We start from the raw sequence: 17,110 nt of genomic DNA, 5'->3' as shown, positions 1-17,110 counted from the left end.
ATGGTCCAATTCGGGGACCAAGTCGCAGGAAATGGCACTTGACCAAAATCACCCTTGGAAGGTGAATACCGGCTTACCGGTAAGAGATAGCGACTTGGCGTGGAATATTCATAAGTTGAGCGTGTCTAGACGCAACTTTCATTATATGGGGGCAACCCGGTCAGGGTGCTCCAAATCGGTCGTTTGGTCGGTTTATGGTTTGGACCGACCACGTGGTGTACCAAGTTGAGGTACCTTTCATGAATTATAACTCGGTCAGTTTGCCACCGAGCGACAAGCTACGATGTGATTTGGATAGGTCTTGAGTGGGACTATCTAGGAAAAATACAAATAGAAAATCAGCATGTCCATGGCCGAAGCTATTAGTGAAACATATAGCAAAATGGGTCCAAAAACGAATGAAATGGGACTTGGACCAAGAATAACGGCAAGTTGGAGAAGAGATAGCAAGTTGACGTAGAACATTTATATTTTGGGCATAGTATGACCAACAAAAAAGTATTTGGGGCCAAGGTGCTGGCTGGCCTCCAAAGTGGAGATATGGGCGATACAAAGTTTGTACCCAAGTACGAACAAGTATGGAAAAAACAGGGTAAGGTACCAAGTACCATTAATAACTTCGGCTGTATATGGCCGAGCGAGGCAAACGGCTCACCGTTGGAAAGGTCTCGGGGAGACCTATCTACCCTGAAAGTTTCATGAGGCTGAGTTGAAAGACCACGGAGATATTAGGTGATGATGGTCGTATTCGGGGACCAAGTCGCAGGAAATGGCACTTGACCAAAATCCCCCTTGGAAGGTGAATACCGGCTTACCGGTAAGAGATAGCGACTTGGCGTAGAATATTCATAAGTTGGGCGTGTAGAGACGCAACTTTCATTATATGGGGCCAACCCGGTCAGGGTGCTCCAAGTCGGTCGTTTGGTCGGTTTATGGTTTGGGCCGACCACGTGGTGTACCAAGTTGAGGTACCTTTCATGAATTATAACTCGGTCAGTTTGCCACCGAGCAACAAGTTGCGGTGTGTTTTGGAATGGTCTTGAGTGGGACTATCAAGGAAAAATACAAGTAGAAAATCAGCTTGTCCATGGCCGAAACTATTAGTGAAACATATAGCAAAATGGGTCCAAAAACGAATGAAATGGGTCTTGGACCAAGAATAACGGCAAGTTGGAGAAGAGATAGCAAGTTGGCGTAGAACAATTATATTTGGTGCATAGTATGACCAACAAAAAAGTATATGGGGCCAAGGTGCTGGCTGGCCTCCAAAGTGGAGATATGGGCGATCCAAAGTTTGTACCCAAGTATGGCAAAAACTGGTAGAGGTACCTTTCATGAATTACTGCTCAGGCTGTATGGCACTTAGCGGGACGCTTGGCTCTGGTATGGAATAGTCTTGAGTGGGACTATCAAGAAAAAATACGAACAAAAAATCACCATGTCCACGGACGAAGGTATTAGCGAAACTTAGAGCGAAATTGCGACCAAGTCGCTGGAAATGGCCTTTGGACCAAGTATACCGTCAAGGCGGTACGAGATAGCGAGTTGACGTAGAACATTTATAAGTTTGCCTACAAGAGACAAAAGTTTAGTTATATGGGGCCAACCCGCTCAGGGTTGTCCAAGTCGGTCATATGGCTGATCGAAATTTTCGACCAAGTACTGAGAAAACAGGGTAAGGTACCGTGTACCTCGAATAACTTCGGCTGTAGATGTCCGAGCGAGGCGAACGGCATAGCGTTGGAAAGGTCTTGAGGTGCTCTAGGCACCCTGAAAGTATGAGAAAGCTATCTGGAAAACTTGTGGAGATATTAGAGAAACATAGGGCCCAAAAGATACCAAGTCGCAGGAAATGGGCCCTCCATGAACACCCTAAAATCCCAATTACGGCTAAGTTGCAGGCCAGCTAGCGAAGTGAAATGTTCTAGGCATAACTAGAACACGTTAAGGCGCAACTTTTTGAATAAGAACTTTTTTCGATATCTGGTCCCCAAAGGGGGGATATGGGCGATCCAAGGATTTTTCCAAGTTTCGGTACTTTTTACGGTATCGCTCATAGCTCCGGCTGTAAGCAAGCAAATGACAATCTAAGACATGATTTGGAAAGGTATTGAGCAGTACTAACTTACGTTAGAACACAGCGAAGCGCTATCGGTTCATGGCAAGGCCGATATAAGCAGTCAAAGATGAAAAATGTTGACAAAATGAACAAAAATTACCTTGGTACGCGAATAGCGGCCAGGGATGAAGAGGTACGAAGGTGGTGTAGAAGAATTATAATTAGGGCTTGGTACGCTCTAAAAGTTTGCCGAAGACCGCAAAGCGCTCAGACCCATAGAAAGTGGCCATTTGGGCCGAACAGTGCGTGCAAAGAGGTGAAAATGCAAAAATTGCACTTTGGGGGGCGATTTGCGGGGGGAAGGAGGGGTCGGAGGGCAAAATGTCCCTTGACCAAAAAGTCTTATCTCGTCGAGATCTACAACATTGCCGAAGACCGCAAAGCGCTAGCTCGCAATCGAAAAATCGAGAATTTGAAAATTTTCTAAGTCTTGGGCTCCCTAAGGAAAAGTTTCAAAAATCACGTTTGTCCCCAATTTTGAAGGGGAAGGAGTCGGTTCCGGGGCATGGTGTCTTCGGCAAAAAGTCTTATCTTTTTGCGTACTTTCGACTAGTTCAATAAAAATTTTTGACCCAAAATTTGTTCGGCGGACCCCTAGGTCGAAAAACCCGAAAAAAGTCGAAAAAAGTCGAAAATGTCGAAAAATGAGAAAACCTCATATTCGGACTCTACACGAGCCCCAGATATTGAAAAGTGAAATCCGCGGTCGATTTGGAACAAAAAATTGACCTAGGCAAAGTTGTATGGAGGTAGGGACCCCTGAGAAAAAAGTTTGGTCCCGAGGCTCCTTGGACCACCAAGTCCCTAGGTCGGACCAAAATCGGAAAAAATCCGACCAAAGTCGAAAGTGTCGAAAATTTTAAAAAACCCCTTTTGGGGCCCTATGGCCTCCCTAGATAATGAAAAGTGAGGTCCGCGGCCGATCCGGAAGAAAAACTTGACCTAGGCAAACTTGTATGACGGTGGGGACCCAAAAAAATTTCGATGAGTGTAGTTTAGACAGGCCGGAAAATGTATCGGTGGTCCGTATCAAGGGACGTCTTTTAGTTCCATGGGGTGGTGGTCGTCGAACAAAGTCGCCTAGGTCGACCACCAGAAAGACCAGTCGTGTTGTAATGGATGTTTTGACCACTTTACTAGGGAAACCTAGTAGGTCGAAGCAAATTTGGGGTTCGAGATGAGTTGGTGAAAGTTGGTCCAACCTAGGTGTGCTTGGTGGAGGTTGACCATGAAAGTAGAGCAGGATGGGAATGACCATAACTTTGGTTCTAGATGTCGGATCGATACACTTTCGGCAGTTTTGGAAAGGTGAAGGCCTGCTCTAGCTATGTTTCCTACCAAGCTGAGCGCCTACTAGTGACCCGGAGGAGGTATTAAGGGTCAAAGGCAAAAAGGGGTACCCTAAAGTGCATGTGACCAAGAAAATGGGAAAAACGGTATCGCCTATAGCTCAGGCTGTATGGCTCGGATCGGAAAGCTTGGATATGCGTTGGAAAGGTCTTGACGAGCGCTAGCTATGTGTCCTACCAAGCGAAGCGCTAGGTGTTGAGCAAGTCGGTCATATTAGAGGGCAAAGGTGAAAAATGGTGGTTTAGAGGCGAAAATTCACCTTATGATCGAAAATAGCGGGCGAACGATAAGAGCTACGAACACGGCGTAGAACAATCATAAGTACGTTACCACAAGAACTAACTTTGGCCAATATAGAGCGAGAAGATCGGAGGTAGCCATCAGGGTGATATGGCTGGTTCAAAGTTGGACCAAAACGAGACTTGAGAAATGGGTTGAAACACGGTATCGCGAATAACTCAGGCTGTATGGAACGGATCGACAAGCTAAGATCAGTGTTGGAAAGGTCGAACCAAGCGCTAACTATAATCCCAAACAACCGAAGCGCTAAGTGTTGAGCAAAACTGAGTTATTAAGCGACAAAGTCGAAAAATAATACCAAAATGGCCAAAAATCACACAAGACCAAGAATACCGAGCAGGCGGTAAGAGATAGCGGGATGACGTAGAATACTTATAAGTTTGCCTCTACAAGACCTAAAAGTCGGCCATAGACAGCAAGAAGATCGGACCACTCTGGAAGGGTGATACGAGTGGTCAAAAATTGGCAAAAATGAAACATGGCTAAAATGGATTTGACTTGTGCACCATGTAGCTCCGGCTATATGGCATGGATTGTAAAGCTAGGATATGTTTTGGAAAGGTAACACCCAGCGCTAGATACGACTAGAAGAAAGCAAAGCGCTAACTAGCATGATTTGGAAGTTATTAAGCGTCAAAGTCGAAAAATGTTACCAAAATTGAAACTCGAGTACATTGGGCCAAAAAGTACAAGTTGTGAAAATTGGACTTACGAGTAAAATACCGAGCAGGCGGTAAGAGATAGAGACTTGGTGTAGAATAATTATAAGTTGGGCATGTTATAACCTATATTTGACCCGAACATAGTGTCGAGATCGGTGGTACCCAAAAGGGTGGTACAGGTGTTAGATGGTTTTCCCAGAGCATAAGCTCCACATGATATGGAAAACGGGAAACATCATAACTTCGGCTGTATTGCATGGAATGGAACGAACAAGGTATCGATGGAAAGAGAAAAGGTAGCGCTAACTATAATTCCTACCAAGCAAAGCGCTAGCATGTGACCGTTCGGGTGTTATTGTGAGTCAAAGTCAGAAATTGTTACCACGAGAGGCGAAAATCCGACTATGTCCAAAAATACCGGGCTGGCGGTAAGAGATACGGCTTGGCCGTAGAACATTTATAAGTTGGCCAAGACAAGACCTAAGTTTCGTCCATAGACGACAAGAAGATCGAAGATACCTGAAGGTGAGATATGGGCGTCCCAAAGTGGGCCTTTGAAAAAGTGACAAACTTCCCTTATAACAGCATACACCAAATATCTCTGGCTCTATGGCACCGAATAAGAAGTTGAGCTCAGCGATAGAAAGGTGATAGTCAGCGCTAAATATCATACGAACAGAGTGAAGCGCTAAAGGGAAAGGATCTTGGTGATATAAGGTGACAAAGTCGAGAAAAGTTGCCTCAAAATCATGAAAAATGTGAAAAAATGACTAAGTCCCGGGTGCCTTAAGGGCAGGTTTATCGAATGTACCGAGCTGGCGGTACGAGATAGAGACTTGGTGTAGAACAATTATATGTTTGGCATGGCAAGACCTACATTCGGTCAATACAAAGTGAGAAGATCAAAGATACCCGCAAGGGTGATATTGGTGTCCAAAGGAAAAAAGCACTAAGTCAAGAAGTCAGTATGCGATGAAACACGGACCAAGAGTACCAAGCAATTGGTGCAAGTTAGAGCCTTAATGGTTCAAGATAGAGACTTGGTGTTGAACAATTATAAGTTTGGCATAGCAAGACCTACATTTGGTCAATACATGGTGCGAAGATCAAAGATACCCGTAAGGGTGATATTGGTGTCCAAAGGTAAAAAACACTAAGTCTTGGGAAACTTATATGAAGGAAAGGACCCTGATGGGTCATATGGAATTGATCGAAAAATCGGCTAAGTCCCAAAATGGGGATGTCAGAACTACACTCATATGTTACTACATGAAGCAAGGCAAACTTATATGAAGAAAAGGACCCTTATGGGTCATATGGTATGGATCGAAAAATCGGCTAAGTCCCAAAATGATGATGTCAGAACTACACTCAAATGTTACCACACCAAGCAAGGCAAACTTATATGAAGAAAAGGACCCTGATGGGTCATATGGTATTTTACGAAAAATCGGCTAAGTCCCAAAATGGGGATGTCAGAACTACACTCAAATGTTACCACACCAAGCAAGGCAAACTTATATGAAGGAAAGGACCCTGATGGGTCATATGGTATTTTACGAAAAATCGGCTAAGTCCCAAAATGGGGATGTCGAAACTACACTCAAATGTTACCACACCAAGCAAGGCAAACTTATATGAAGCAAAGGACCCTGATGGGTCATATGGTATTTTACGAAAAATCGGCTAAGTCCCAAAATGGGGATGTCAGAACTACACTCAAATGTTACCACACCAAGCAAGGCAAACTTATGTGAAGCAAAGGACCCTGATGGGTCAAATGGTATTTTACGAAAAATCGGCTAAGTCCCAAAATGGGGATGTCAGAACTACACTCAAATGTTATCACACCAAGCAAGGCAAACTTATATGAAGCAAAAGACCCTGATGGGTCAAATGGTATTTTACGAAAAATCGGCTAAGTCCCAAAATGGGGATGTCAGAACTACACTAACAAGTTACCACACCAAGCAAGGCAAACTTATATGAAGCAAAGGACCCTGATGGGTCATATGGTATTTTACGAAAAATCGGCTAAGTCCCAAAATGGGGATGTCTGAACTACACTCATATGTTACCACACCAAGGAAGGCAAACTTATATGAAGCAAAAGACCCTGATGGGTCAAATGGTATTTTACGAAAAATCGGCTAAGTCCCAAAATGGGGATGTCAGAACTACACTCAAATGTTATCACACCAAGCAAGGCAAACTTATATGAAGCAAAAGACCCTGATGGGTCAAATGGTATTTTACGAAAAATCGGCTAAGTCCCAAAATGGGGATGTCAGAACTACACTAACAAGTTACCACACCAAGCAAGGCAAACTTATATGAAGCAAAGGACCCTGATGGGTCATATGGTATTTTACGAAAAATCGGCTAAGTCCCAAAATGGGGATGTCTGAACTACACTCAAATGTTACCACATCAAGCAAGGCAAACTTATATGAAGGCAAGGACCCTGATGGGTCATATGGTATTTTACGAAAAATCGGCTAAGTCCCAAAATGGGGATGTCTGAACTACACTAAAAAGTTACCACACCAAGCAAGGCAAAGTACCTAGGTGAACCCTAGGAAGAAACACGGACCAAGTCAGATGGCCTAAGTCAAGAGAACAAGTGACCTAGGCAAAGTTGTATGGCGCTGAGGACCCTGAAAAATCTGGTTAGTGTAGTTTAGACAGGGTAGGTTTTTAGGTCGGCCGAACCCCCTTATTTTGGGTTTTGGCCTCATCAAGAAGCTACACCTAGGCAAACTGCCTAGGGTGAAAGTGCGAAGACCAATCGAATAGTAAGACAAGTTTTGACCGATCGCCCTAGGCAAGCTTGTATGAAGAAAGGGACCCTAAGGGTCATATGGAAATACATGAAAAATCGGCTAAGTCCCAAAATTGGGATGTCTGAACTACACTAAAAAGTTACCACATCAAGCAAGGCAAAGTACCTAGGTGAACCCTAGGAAGAAACACGGACCAAGTCAGATGGCCTAAGTCAAGAGTGCAAGTGACCTAGGCAAAGTTGTATGACGGTGAGGACCCTGAAAAATCTGGTTAGTGTAGTTTAGACAGGGGAGGTTTTTGGGTCGGCTGAACCTCCTTATTTTGGGTTTTGACCTCCTCAAGAAGCTACACCTAGGCAAACTGCCTAGGGTGAAAGTGCGAAGACCAATCGAATAGTAAGACAAGTTTTGACCGATCGCCCTAGGCAAGCTTGTATGAAGAAAGGGACCCTATGGGTCATATGGAAAATCCATGAAAAATCGGCTAAGTCCCAAAATTGGGATGTCTGAACTACACTAAAAAGTTACCACATCAAGCAAGGCAAAGTACCTAGGTGAACCCTAAGAAGAAACACGGACCAAGTCAGATGGCCTAAGTCAAGAGTATAAGTGACCTAGGCAAAGTTGTATGGCGCTGAGGACCCTGAAAAATCGGGTTAGTGTAGTTAAGACAGGGGAGGTTTCAGGGTCGGCCAGACCTCCTTATTTCGGGTTTTGGCCTCCTCAAGAAGACAGACCTAGGCGAATTGCCTAGGGTGAAACTGCGAAGACCAATCGAATAGTAAGACAAGTTTTGACCGATCGCCCTAGGCAAGCTTGTATGAAGAAAGGGACCCTATGGGTCATATGGAAATTCATGAAAAATCGGCTAAGTCCCAAAATTGGGATGTCAGAACTACACTATAAAGTTACCACATCAAGCAAGGCAAAGTACCTAGGTGAACCCTAGGAAGAAACACGGACCAAGTCAGATGGCCTAAGTCAAGAGTATAAGTGACCTAGGCAAAGTTGTATGGCGCTGAGGACCCTGAAAAATCGGGTTAGTGTAGTTAAGACAGGGGAGGTTTCAGGGTCGGCTGGACCTCCTTATTTCGGGTTTTGGCCTCCTCAAGAAGACAGACCTAGGCGAATTGCCTAGGGTGAAACTGCGAAGACCAATCGAATAGTAAGACAAGTTTTGACCGATCGCCCTAGGCAAGCTTGTATGAAGAAAGGGACCCTTAGGGTCATATGGAAATTCATGAAAAATCGGCTAAGTCCCAAAATTGGGATGTCAGAACTACACTAAAAAGTTACCACATCAAGCAAGGCAAAGTACCTAGGTGAACCCTAGGAAGAAACACGGACCAAGTCAGATGGCCTAAGTCAAGAGTATAAGTGACCTAGGCAAAGTTGTATGGCGCTGAGGACCCTGAAAAATCGGGTTAGTGTAGTTAAGACAGGGGAGGTTTCAGGGTCGGCCAGACCTCCTTATTTCGGGTTTTGGCCTCCTCAAGAAGACAGACCTAGGCGAATTGCCTAGGGTGAAACTGCGAAGACCAATCGAATAGTAAGACAAGTTTTGACCGATCGCCCTAGGCAAGCTTGTATGAAGAAAGGGACCCTATGGGTCATATGGAAATTCATGAAAAATCGGCTAAGTCCCAAAATTGGGATGTCAGAACTACACTATAAAGTTACCACATTAGCAAGGCAGACTTGTATGAAGAACGGGACCCAGGTGAAAGTAGCAAATATCCCAAACCGAACATGTATATTATACACACAAGAGTACGAACATAAAGGAACACGGACCAAGCGTGCCGAGAGAATCGGTACTATAGAGCCCTCGTGGTTCTACACAAAGACTTTATGTTAGGGGTTCAAGCCCCATAGTACTCAAACGGTGACAGTAGCAAATATCCCAAACCGAACATGAATATTATACACACAAGAGTACGAACATAAAGGAACACGGACCAAGCGTGCCGAGAGAATCGGTACTATAGAGCCCTCGTGGTTCTACACAAAGACTTTATGTTAGGGGTTCAAGCCCCATAGTACTCAAACGGTGACAGTAGCAAATATCCAAAAACGAACTGGAATTTACATTCTGTTGGTCATGCGGTCGTCCAAAGGGGTCTAGTATCCTGGGATGACAAGCATCACGGGCACAGTCTCGTATCAAAACAGTCGAAGAGGCCCGCGAAAGCTTGCTTTCCATGGCTATGCGATGCACAAATTGAGTTTCTCCGTAGTTATACACAGCGCACAGGTGAAAGTAGCAAATATCCCAAATCGAACATGAATTTTATACACACAAGAGTACAAACATAAAGGAACACGGACCAAGCGTACCGAGAGAATCGGTACTAGAGCCCTTGTGGTTCTACATTGAGAGCCCTCGTGGTTCTACATAGATACTTTATGTTAGGGGTTCCAACCCCATAGTACTAGAACGGTGGAAGTAGCAAATAAACCGAACGTGGAATTTACTTTCTGATGGTCATGCGGTCGTCCAAAGGGGTCTAGTATCCTGGGATGACAAGCATCACGGGCACAGCTCGTATCAAAACAGTCGAAGAGGCCCGCGAAAGCTTGCTTTCCATGGCTATGCGATGCACAAATTGAGTTTACTCACCGTAGTATAAAACGAACGAACCGAACCTATCCGAGTAGGGATAATGGGCGCAGTAACATACTTCTGTGACCCAGCGAGAGTTGAACGAGGTGACATGAACTGTCAGTGGCTTATATCAGATGGGATACATACATGAGATTGCTTTCAAATCTACACTCGAAAACCTAACCAAGTAAAAGCGAACGTGGGGAGGATTCGAAACTGGTAACGAAATCTTAAGCTGGAAAGAGTCATCACTATGGATACATATTATGCGAAACCAATCAAGTGCTCAGTACTGATCCAAAACCTAAGAGCACTAGTGAACACCTTATTCTCACCCTAGTTCACATCCAAGTGATCGACCACGTGTGTGAAGCAAAGACCAATCGAATTCCTCAATGAACCGAACACTATGAACAAATGGCCAAAAACGTTATAACTATCCAAACATCCTACTATCTAGCGAAAGTCATCACGATGGAACCATACCATGATCTTTAACCTATAGCGCTCACCATATTCCTACCCAGAGTGCAAGTGAACAGATTGCCCACCCGTACCCAGTTCACAACCACGTGATCGACTAACATACCGAGGTTACCACAAGTCAAAGTTATACGTTTACAAGCGCAAGACCAATCGAAAACCCCGAAAGCAATCTCGACCCAAAATGTATTATCCGTGAGTGTAGTCGAGTCTCGTACTCGTCATCTGTAATCGTCGGATAGAATATCCAGTACACGGTTGTCTTTCCAAATGAAATCTACATACAGAACTCGCTCTTGGCAAATGGGTGGCAATGGCGCAATCAGGAGCGAGTTCCCGTCCGGGTGCCAAGTGATTGGCAAATGTCTGGGGGAAAGCAACCATATGTTGATTTGTCTGTTAGTGTACTGGGTGTTTGAGGTATGTAGTATCCACGCTTGGTTGGGTGTGTCAGAGGACCATGGATGCGTTCACAACCCCAATTGGGGTACATCGGGAATGATTTTGTGGAACCGATGTGCCCGGCACACACTAAGTTTTGTTGCAAGTTAATAGTGTGCCATGTCCGGGGGGGTTGTGATTAAACTCTGGTGAATTGCGTACTGTGGTGATTGGGGTATGAAAGCCCCGCAGTTGCAATGATCGGACGCGCCTAGCGTGTCCTTTAGTTGATGGTAGGGAAATGAAGGCCCTTGTCAGCTCACCTAAGTATTCATGGAAGTTTGGCATAAGGTCGCTGTGGTAGGGGTATGAAGGCCCCGTCAGCGCATGCACAATCGGGCGCACGAGCGCTTAGCGGAGTCGAATGCCGCTCAAGTGCCTGTCCGGTGCATCGGGTGTGTGTGATACGAGGGCAATGAGGTTCGCACGGGGGCTCGCCTCCCGTGTGCTACCGGACTTGACAACATATAGAACGTGGTGTTTGCTCCTCCGGGTGCAATGGGACAATGAACATTCGAACGCAAAGTCGGAATTCTGGTTGATCCTACCAGTAATATACGCTCGTCTCAAAGGTTAAGCCATGCATGTCTAAGTACAAACAGATTTAATGTGAAACCGCATAAGGCTCAGTATAACAGCTATAATTTACGAGATCATCAACCTAGTTACTTGGATAACTGTGGAAAATCTAGAGCTAATACATGCAACATGCCAGGACCCTCGCGGGAACTGGTGCACTTATTAGTCAAACCAATCGCGGGTTCTCCGTGTCATTGAGTTGAAGTCTGGATAATGATGCTGATCGTATGGTCTCGCACCGACGACAGATCTCGCAAATATCTGCCCTATCAACTATGGATGGTAGTATAGAGGACTACCATGGTTGCAACGGGTAACGGGGAATCAGGGTTCGATTCCGGAGAGGGAGCCTGAGAAATGGCTACCACATCCAAGGAAGGCAGCAGGCGCGTAAATTACCCAATCCCGGGACGGGGAGGTAGTGACGAGAAATAACAATATGAAACTCTTTAATGATGTTTCATAATTGGAATGAGTAGAGCATAAATCCTTCTACGAGGATCAAGTGGAGGGCAAGTCTGGTGCCAGCAGCCGCGGTAATTCCAGCTCCACTAGCGTATATTAAAATTGTTGCGGTTAAAACGTTCGAAGTTGATACTTGTCCAACACAGTCCGGCTCCGCCGACCCGGTCAACCCGTGGTCGGTGGGCCAAGTCGGAATCTGGTTGCGACTCAATGGTGTGGTAGGGCACCAAGTCTGTGTCATGGTGTGCCCTTCAACGGGTGCAAGTGTAACATAGAGCTCGACCGCTCACGTTTACCTTGAACAAATTAGAGTGCTTAAAGCAGGGTGCCCAAACGCCCTAGAATAATCTTGCATGGAATAATGGAATACGACCTTGGTCTAATCTTTCATTGGTTTGTACTCAGACCGGAGGTAATGATTAACAGAAGTAGTTGGGGACACTAGTATTACGGCGCGAGAGGTGAAATTCGTAGACCGTCGTAAGACTAACTAAAGCGAAGGCATTTGTCAAGGATGCTTTCTTTAATCAAGAACGAAAGTTAGAGGATCGAAGGCGATTAGATACCGCCCTAGTTCTAACCGTAAACGATGCCAACTAGCAATTGGGAGACGCTACAACCAGGTGCTCTCAGTAGCTTCCGGGAAACCAAAGTCAGGTTCCGGGGGAAGTATGGTTGCAAAGTTGAAACTTAAAGGAATTGACGGAAGGGCACCACAATGAAATGGAGCTTGCGGTTCAATTTGACTCAACACGGGAAAACTTACCAGGTCCGAACTTATGGAGGTGAGACAGATTAATAGCTCTTTCTCAAATTTAAGGGTAGTGGTGCATGGCCGTTCTTAGTTCGTGGATTGATTTGTCTGGTTAATTCCGATAACGAACGTGACTCACATATGCTAACTAGAACGCAGTCAGCGTTAATGCGTCGATGCCGATTGGAACGGGTTAGGACCTTTCGGTGGAGTATGACCTGACACCTTCGCTGTTCGTGTGCGCAAGTGCACTTACGGTACGCTGCTTAGCAGGACAATTTGTGTTTAGCAAAATGAGATCGAGCGATAACAGGTCCGTGATGCCCTTAGATGTTCTGGGCTACACGCGTGCTACAATGTGGGTAGCAGCGTGTCTCCTATTCCGAGAGGAACGGGAAATCACTCAAATACTCACTTAGTAGGGATTATGGATTGCAATGGTCCATATGAACTCGGAACTTCTAGTAAGTGCTGGTCATCAGCCAGCGTTGAATACGTCCCTGCCCTTTGTACACACCGCCCGTCGCTACTACCGATGGATTATTTAGTGAGGTCTTTGGAGATGATCGTTCGCTGGATCCTCGTGAACCGCGTCTGCTTTATCGAAGTTGACCGAACTTGATGATTTAGAGGAAGTAAAAGTCGTAACAAGGTTTCCGTAGGTGAACCTGCGGAAGGATCATTAGTGGCCAAGTGATCCTTCCAGAAGTCCGAACCTGCGGGTTGAGACTTCGGCACAAGTTGCCATATGATAATTGACGAAACACTATAGAAGTCCGAACCTGCGGGTTGAGACTCAGGCACAAGTTGCCATATGAAAGTTGACGAAACACTAACAAGTCCGAACCTGCGGGTTGAGACTTAGGCACACGTTGCCTTATACATGACTTCGAACAAATACACAAGTCCGAACCTGCGGGTTGAGACTTAGGCACAAGTTGCCTTATACATGACTTCGAACAAATACACAAGTCCGAACCTGCGGGTTGAGACTTAGGCACAAGTTGCCATATGAAAGTTGACGAAACACTAACAAGTCCGAACCTGCGGGTTGAGACTTAGGCACACGTTGCCTTATACATGACTTCGAACAAATACACAAGTCCGAACCTGCGGGTTGAGACTTAGGCACAAGTTGCCTTATACATACATTGGCCAAATAAACAGAAGTCCGAACCTGCGGGTTGAGACTTAGGCACAAGTTGCCATATTATATTCGATCAAACACTAAGTAGTCCGAACCTGCGGGTTGAGACTCAAGACCGTAACAAGATGTCACTATACAAGTCCGAACCTAAGGGTTGAGACTTAATGCGATCTAGATACCAAGTTGACATCCAATACCTGTTGAGCAAAACCAAAGATTCCCTGTTCTCGAATGATTACACTATATAACAGGGAATCATGAAGAAATCAAGCAAGCGTGAAACAAAGTCATCACTTGGGCATGCTCGATAGCCAACCACATGACCTTAACCTAAGAGAGCATGCAAACCACATGATACCTATAAACGATTAACCCGCCCTAGTTCAATCGTTCACCAAGTGATGACTTCAGTATGGCTAAGAGAAAAACTTTTAAATGGGAAAAACTCTAAGTCCGAACCTCCGGGTTGAGACTTCCGCGTCGGAGGTGGGCGCACCTCCTATCCGAAAGATGATGAATCAGGGGTGTTCGGTCAGCAATGGTCGGATGCCCCGTCGTAGTCCAACTATGACAATCAAAGTCAAGACCTCCGGGTTGAGACTTTCCGCGAGTACAAGCATAAAGGAACACGGACCAAGCCGTACCGAGAGAATCGGTACTAGAGCCCTCGTGGTTCTACATTGAGAGAGCCCTCGTGGTTCTCATTAGGGGCTTTATGCAAGTCGTACTCAATACTGTGGTGTGAAGTATAAAGTATAGTCCTCGCCTGGTCCACGCTGCTTCGGCGGTCCTGGGTAAGATAGTTAATTCTAGCTTGCCCTATAGTGGAATGAGGACACTTAATGCTTCGTCTTTTAGCGGCGGCTAGACTCCTCCTCACGGGGAACGAGTTGACGCGCACAGCGGCGGCTTACGCACTATGGCAATCATGGATGCCTGAAGATTCCGTGAAGTTCTCCCCTGGTCCACGCTGCCTCGGCAGTCCTGGGTAAAATGGAATATTTCCAGCTTGCCCTATAGTGGAAGAGGACTATCCAACAATACAAAGTCAAGACCTCCGGGTTGAGACTTTCCGCGTCGGTGGTGTCGCGCACCGCCTATCCGAAAGATGGTGTAACAGGGGTGTTCGATCAGCAATGGTCGGATGCCCCGTCATAGTCCAACTATGACAACCAAAGTCAAGACCTCCGGGTTGAGACTTTCCGCGTCCGGAGGTACGCGTACCGCCTACCCGAAAGATGGTGTGCTTCTGGGGTATTCGATGAGTCGGATACCCCGTCGTAGTCCAACTATGACAATCAAAGTCAAGACCTCCGGGTTGAGACTTCCGCGTCCGGAGGTACGCGTACCGCCTACCCGAAAGATGGTGTGCTTCTGGGGTATTCGATGAGTCGGATACCCCGTCGTAGTCCAACTATGACAATCAAAGTCAAGACCTCCGGGTTGAGACTTCCGCGTCCGGAGGTACGCGTACCGCCTACCCGAAAGATGGTGAATCAGGGGTGTTCGATCAGCAATGGTCGGATGCCCCGTCGTAGTCCAACTATGACAATCAAAGTCAAGACCTCCGGGTTGAGACTTTCTAAGAGTACAAGCATAAAGGAACACGGACCAAGCCGTACCGAGAGAATCGGTACTAGAGCCCTTGTGGTTCTACATTGAGAGAGCCCTCGTGGTTCTCATTAGGGGCTTTATGCAAGAAGTACTCAATACTGTGGTGTGAAGTATAAAGTATAGAGTCCTCCACTGGTCCACGCTGCTCCGGCGGTCCTGGGTAAGATAGTTCATTCTAGCTTGCCCTATGTGGAAGAGGACTCAATACCCTACCTGTTGAGCTTGAAACAAAGTCATCACTTGGGCATGCTCATATTGCCATACACAATTACATTATATTCGAATGAGCATGCAAGCGACCCTATATAGACCGAACCAAAACGATAGATACCGCCGTAGTTCACCCCCACCAAGTGATGACTTCAGTATGGCTAGTGTGTGAAGTATAAAGTATAGTCCTCCCCTGGTCCACACTGCTTCGGCGGTCCTGGGTAAGATAGTTAGTTCTAGCTTGCCCTATGTGGAAGAGGACACAATACTTAATACTTAGAGTACAAGCATAAAGGAACACGGACCAAGCCGTACCGAGAGAATCGGTACTAGAGCCCTCGTGGTTCTACATTGAGAGAGCCCTCGTGGTTCTCATTAGGGGCTTTATGCAAGTCGTACTCAATACTGTGGTGTGAAGTATAAAGTATAGAGTCCTCCACTGGTCCACGCTGCTCCGGCGGTCCTGGGTAAGATAGTTCATTCTAGCTTGCCCTATGTGGAAGAGGACTCAATACCCTACCTGTTGAGCTTGAAACAAAGTCATCACTTGGGCATGCTCATATTGCCATACAATATTCCATTATCTACTAATGAGCATGCAGCTATATGATTATAACCTGTAAACGATTACCCCGCCGTAGTTCAGCGCTTCAACCAAGTGATGACTTCAGTATGGCTAGTGTGTGAAGTATAAAGTATAGTCCTCCCCTGGTCCACACTGCTTCGGCGGTCCTGGGTAAGATAGTTAGTTCTAGCTTGCCCTATGTGGAAGAGGACACCATACTTAATACTGTGGTGTAATGAACAAAGTATAGTCCTCCACTGGTCCACGCTGCTTCGGCGGTCCTGGGTAAGATAGTTAGTTCTAGCTTGCCCTATGTGGAAGAGGGCATACAAGACAAAGTATAGTTCTCCCCTGGTCCACGCTGCTTCGGCGGTCCTGGGTAAGATAGTTAATTCTAGCTTGCCCTATGTGGAAGAGAGCATACATGAACCAAGAACGAAGGTTATGATCGAGGAATGATTCGACAACTAACCGATGGTATGAAATGTGAAGAATTCAAGCAAGCACACAATCAAGTCATCACTTGGGCATGCTCGATAGCCAACCCTATGACATTAACCTAGTAGAGCATGCGAAAACCAATATATATGTAAACGATGCCCCTCCCTAGTTCAGCGCTTCAACCAAGTGATGATTTCAGAATGGCTAAATCAAATCGGTTCAAAACATACCATCGGTACCCTATTGAAACACACAAGTCGATATCAAACCTCATGATTGTGTAGTCCTCCACTGGTCCACACTGCTCCGGCGGTCCTGGGTAAGATAGTTCATTCTAGCTTGCCCTATGTGGAAGAGGGCACATTACTCAATACTGTGGTGTTATGAACAAAGTATAGTCCTCCACTGGTCCACGCTGCTTCGGCGGTCCTGGGTAAGATAGTTAGTTCTAGCTTGCCCTATGTGGAAGAGGGCATACAAGACAAAGTATAGTTCTCCCCTGGTCCACGCTGCTTCGGCGGTCCTGGGTAAGATAGTTAATTCTAGCTTGCCCTATGTGGAAGAGAGCATACATGAACCAAGAACGAAGGTT

Source organism: Anopheles coustani (assembly GCF_943734705.1).
Source record: "Anopheles coustani chromosome X unlocalized genomic scaffold, idAnoCousDA_361_x.2 X_unloc_40, whole genome shotgun sequence".
Lineage (NCBI taxonomy): Eukaryota > Metazoa > Arthropoda > Insecta > Diptera > Culicidae > Anopheles > Anopheles coustani.
The sequence above is the reverse complement of the archived record's forward strand: the minus strand, read 5'-3'. Positions refer to the sequence as shown.